This window comes from Thermobia domestica, chromosome 10 (genome assembly GCF_964235325.1).
Source record: "Thermobia domestica chromosome 10, izTheDome1.hap1.1, whole genome shotgun sequence".
NCBI classification, from domain to species: domain Eukaryota; kingdom Metazoa; phylum Arthropoda; class Insecta; order Zygentoma; family Lepismatidae; genus Thermobia; species Thermobia domestica.
This window is the reverse complement of record NC_137463.1, coordinates 712,698-718,547: the sequence shown is the minus strand read 5'-3', so window position 1 is coordinate 718,547 and position 5,850 is coordinate 712,698.

The window sequence follows — 5,850 nt, the reverse complement described above, 5'->3', positions numbered from 1 at the left end:
TGCTCCAAAGGTAGCGGATTTGAACTGTTTGTAGCCAGTGGCGTCAGAAGTATTTTTTAGCTGGGGGGCAATCTGATGTCTTGAAAATAGACAAGGGAATGTAACATAGGTAAGATAATACGAATATATGTTTGTAATGGAACAATAATTTGATTTGATTGGTTAATAATAATAATAATAATAATAATAATAATAATAATAATAATAATAATAATAATAATAATAATAATAATAATAATATAATGAAGGTGTAAACAGTTTCGTGAGAGTGAAATTTCCATTTATTAGAGGCAACTTAGTTTACATCCCGTGTCAGTTTGTGCTGGATTTAGGTGTGGTGCAGAAATTTTCAACCACTGGAATCAGAATTAAAAAAACATATAAAATTGTAAAATTTGTACTGCTCACAACGACTGTTTCTAAATACAAATTTTTACCATTTTATATACTGGTACATATTTTTAACTGTATTGGACATGGTCACACGGACACTATTAGTGAATCCTAAAGCTACTTAAATCACTTGGAAACGAGGAAATTAAAATTATATTTTTAAAAATCCAGTTCTGGTGTTGCAGTACACCAAGTAACTTGTACATTATAAAGTAGGCTACATAATTAAGTAAAAAATGAGAAAAAAAATATATGTTTTTCTGCCTACTTGACTTCGAATCAGAAATGGAAAAATGGAATTTTGACTAAAGACTTCATAACATTTATATAGAAAATTCAATTACACTAATTATCCAGAGTTATTTGTATTTTTTTACTACACTTACTTCAGTATATCCAGTTTGTTATTACATTCACCTCTCTTCCTAATCTCTTTTTATTCACTTCACTTCACACTAATAAAGTACGACGTAATTAATAAGAAATAATTCAAGTTTATATTGAATTTTAAGTGCTATTTTGTAATTTAAATAATTGGTTATAATACACATAGTATTTTCACTTACGTAATTCTACATTTATTTCTTTTCAAAATTTACCAATAATATCTTTTCTTTCCCTTGTCGTTGATATGAATTCTCTTGCAATGGCGTTTAAGTCTGGTCGCTACACATATGCAACAACAGCAGATGAGCCAATCTTTCCTGCGTCATGGACGTCCTCAAATATGTCTTTAGACATCGCAAATAGCTGAATGATCTTTCGCAAATGCTCATGAAGCTAGCATAGTGAGAACGAAAGTCCCTAGACGAACAACTTCGTCGAGAAGGCTGCTAGCAGTTGGGGTTTCAGCACTAATAGTTTTTAATATTCTGATGGTCGTCAGCGACTCAGTCGTCATCAAAATAGGTGGAAGCAGCCTGAGCTGAGCTCATAATCTATCCAGGTTAAAATCCGAGGGGTGAACTCTCAATTCCTGCTTCAAATATTCTCTTAAGAGAGGCCCACTAGCACATATAGCTCCTTCAGAAAGTATCTTCTAGATTTTTATGAGTTGTTTGAGGCCTGGCTGATTGAAACGACGCTGCACTTCCTTCAACAAATAGTCAATGATTTTGGACGATCTGATACAGGTTCTAGGGTAGGTGCTATAAATGATTGTCAGTCTGCTCCAACCTAATTGGTGTTCTGTTTGATCTTGATGAAGTGGGCAATTTTAAGTGTAGTCTGTCTGCATTTTCCTTTGCTTCCTTATAGAAGTTTTCAAATGCACTGTCCGTTCGTAGGTTTCTTAGAGTATCCTCTAGATAGAATCGCTGCTGCTCTTTTAGCTCCAGAAGCAGAAGCCTCAGAATTTGGAAGCGCTTTCGCTAGTTGTCCGCAAGGTACAAAAGCACGTATACTGACCATCAGAAAAAATATCATTCCGAATTTGTTCATTCTCTTCAAATACCCTTTTAGAATTACTTTTTGACCATCATCTGGACCACTTGTATTACTGATGATTTTTTTCAACGTGATTTGAATTTGTTTGTAGTAGATTGAAATCTGATTAGATATTTTCGGTTAACACACCAGCGAGTAGGACAAACAGGCAGCAAATGTTTAGGATTACTTTCGTTGATAGTTTTACAGGGTTCAAGAACAATGTCGGCGTGCGTATGTTGTCTATCGTTTTGCAGAATCCAGGTTGATGTTTCAAACGTCTTTCACTATGGCCCGCACGTCACACAAAGATTCGCATTTTCGTGCTACTTCCTGCAATGGAAGATCTAATGCATGATTATTACAATGAATGTATGCAGCTTTCGGATGTTGAGTCGAAGTTATCTTCTGCACACTATTCACTCGTCCTGACATGATAGCTTCACCATCATGACACTGTTCGCGTATATTTTCTGTATTCAGGTTAGTTTCGTTAGAATATCTTTGATCGTGAATTCTGTTTCCGATTTTGTGGCATGTGGGGCATTTCCATGATCATTTTGTTGGGTTTCATGAATCAGAGTCAATACAGTGCACACAGAGACAACTGTTTTTTCTTTGAAATATCAGTCGTGGAGTCGACTATGATTGCATAAAATGGGGACTCTTTAACTTCTGCTACCAAGTCTCTCTATATTGCATGTCCCATAATCTTTAAAATGTCATTCTTTCAATCAGCACTAAGCCAGATATCCCGTCGATAAATCCATTGATTGAGAACAGGCATATCCATTTTTCTTTCAGCCAGGAACGACATCAAATTATCCGTACTATGCAAATGTCCACTTCTCGCTTGACCACTGTGAGCTAAATATCTAACACTACTAGTTATTATAAGCAGTGACTGCCTTCCTTATTCTTGTTTACAAACTTGGTCTGAAATGAGAGCTGAAACACGTGTTCTGTTTCTGCACTCATATCTTAACCCTTTCACTACCACTGGGACATATGTGTCCCACGATACATTCTCAGAGGGCCCCTGGTAATTTACATTTTAATGCTATGAATCGATGTTCCACTGGTAAAGAGAAGCCTGCTAATGGTTCACAGAATTCGAATTAACATTATCAAATAAACAGTAGTGGAAGTGAACGTGAACAATGAAAGTGAGGAACAATGTGCTAGTGATAAAGCAGTGGTTGCATGTACTGTAATTTGGAAAAGAATGCCGAAATGTAAAATATTTGTAATCATAAATAGGACCCAATTGTTTTTCTGACAATATTCGTTTCATAATTGAAAATACAAGATGATCGTTCATGTCAATACCACTGGGACATATAGGTCCCACGTAAAAATATCTGAGGGATACTTAATGTCCCACCCTTCCCACGTCGAGAAACGAAACGGTGGAAAATGTTTTTTATATATATTTTTACGTTTGAAAACAACTTAAAATAGCCATATATGTTAATGTTTCTCACTCCGAAAAAAAATGGTAGTGAGAGGATCAAACGAACGGAACGACAATAGAGTTCGCATTTTTCATATGCTCTGAATTATTAATCCTACCTTATACATTTTTCCTCCTCACTATAAAACCTACTGCACTCTGCATATTGTTTGTAAGAACATTAATTTAACTTTATGGAAAATGTATTTAGGCCCTAAATATCCTGTTACTCACTTAAACTGTAATATTTTTCAAACTTTAAAATCTCGCTCAACGACTCGTTTCATATTGCAGACTTACGATTACTTAAACAACAATTTTAAAAGAATTTACAGTGTTTTGAGAATGTACACCAATGGAAATAAAGATAATTTTCAATTCCTTTTTCCTAACTCTTTCTGTCTAACATGGGGGCAGAAAAAGCGCCCGGTCCTTTGTTTCAAAGAGAAAGATGAATCTGGAACATAGAAATTTTTTTTACATTCCTATAAAAAGCAAAATTTAGTTCATATAATCAGTGTTGTGTGATGTTTTTACAGTCGGAAAGTGAGGGGGCAAAACGAGTATCTTGCCCCCTTTGAAAATTTCAGGAGGGGCAACTTCACCCCTTGCCCTCCCGGTTCCGGCGCCCCAGTTTGTAGTCCAAAAGTAAAAATGAATTAATTTGCAGATATACACTCTTATGAACCATATATATATATTTATCGATTTGGAATACAGGCTAGAGTGCAGTTTATGCCGAAAAAGTGATTTTGTCACGGAAAGTGGTATTGGAGGAACAGAATCACGGAACAGGTACGGAATCGTTGTTTTTATTCCTTCTGTTGAGAATGTTGTTTCGGTGTTTTAGCGCTTGGTGTCAGTGATATAGTCTCTTGTGCTGTGGTTGGTTGGTTGTGTTGACGTCGCTAATTGGTAGTTATGTACTAATGAGTGTTCATGCTGTATGTTTGAATTTGGTAGTTGAACATGTGTTACTTTGGTGAAGGAAAGAGAAGGTAGTGAAGTTACAACGATAACGTTGTATATAGTATTTGAAATCTGTGCCGGCTTATAAAAAGGGGATCAGAGGCGAATTATTGGAGCAGTATTATGTATAAAGAAAAGAAAGACACACATAGATATCGAGAGATTATTTTGTAATCGTTAACTAAAAAAAAAGAGTTGTTTCTATGGAAACGTAGTAAATAAGTGTATGTATGTATGTAGACATCTTGTTAAATATGCATAAAGTTGATTATGTACGCTTCTCATGGTTGAATATTAAAAGTCAGCTAAGAAAGTGATAAAACGTATGAATTACTTTGAAGATTACTAAAATTGAATTTACGAACCACCTTCTAAATTGGTGCCTCAACACCGGGAAATATAAAAGTGTCGTTTTGAAGAATAGTAAAAACGGCAAGTTTTCAATGTGACATTAGTGTTACCATATTGAGAAGCGGCAAGGTGATACACCGAAATATGGCCATGAGTGCAACAGATAGTAATATAACTGGTGATCAGAGTGTGTATCCAGAAATGAATCCTAATGAAAATTTGACTGACATTTTAAGAGACAGCTCAATAAATTAAGGATCAAGTACGAAAAAGTGATGAAATAGCTCAACAGATTAGGAACCAGTCTGAGCAAATTAATGATCAAGTATGAAAAAGTGATGAAATAGCACAACAAATTAGGGAACAAGGTCAACACTTTGATGAAAAATTGGATCAGAAGATAAACCAGCTAGCTAAGGATTTTGATGAAAAGATAGCGAGGTTAGAACAATGTAATGAAAGCAGATGGGATCTTATTCAACGTCAACTGAGTCAGACGAACCAACACATAGTAGAAAACTTTGAACAGTACGACGAAAAAATGGAAAAAGTAACACAAAGATTTACGGAAGTTCAAGATTCAGTAGATGGCCTAGAGTCAACGATAAACGCTCACGCCTATCACATTAAAATATTGCAATATGAGGTGAACTTTATCAAGGAGAAATGTATTCCCGAAAATCTATTTCAGGACAATGGATACATGAATGTGGTGCATCCTACATCTACAGCATGTGAACCTACTCGTCATCCCAGACCAATTTTGGAACTTAATGAATCTTCGAGCTGTGATGAGAGTATTGATAGAGAAAGAAGAGTGAGGCAAACATCCGGCGTAAACACAACTCCAACAGATGTATGAAGACAAATACAGGTAAACCGTTACGATTCAGCGAAGTTAAGTTGCTTACTAAATTTAGTGGTGTGGCGGAAGATATCCCCGCTAGGGCATTTCTTGAAAAATTTCAGGATGAATGTGAACTCATGGGTGTAGATGAGTCTCAGTTTTTAAAATTATTGCCGCATATATTATTACCACCCTGTTTAACATGGTTCAAAGCTATCAGGGGTAGTCTTCGTATATATTCAGATTTCAAGAATGCTCTCCTATCAAATTATGAAAATGATTTTATGATAGCGAATAGAGACGCCGTCTTGCGAACGAAACATTTCAATCCAAAATTACACAGGAGTATTACAGAATTTATAGTATCTACATATAATGAGTTAAGATCACTAAATCCAAATCATCCGGAATC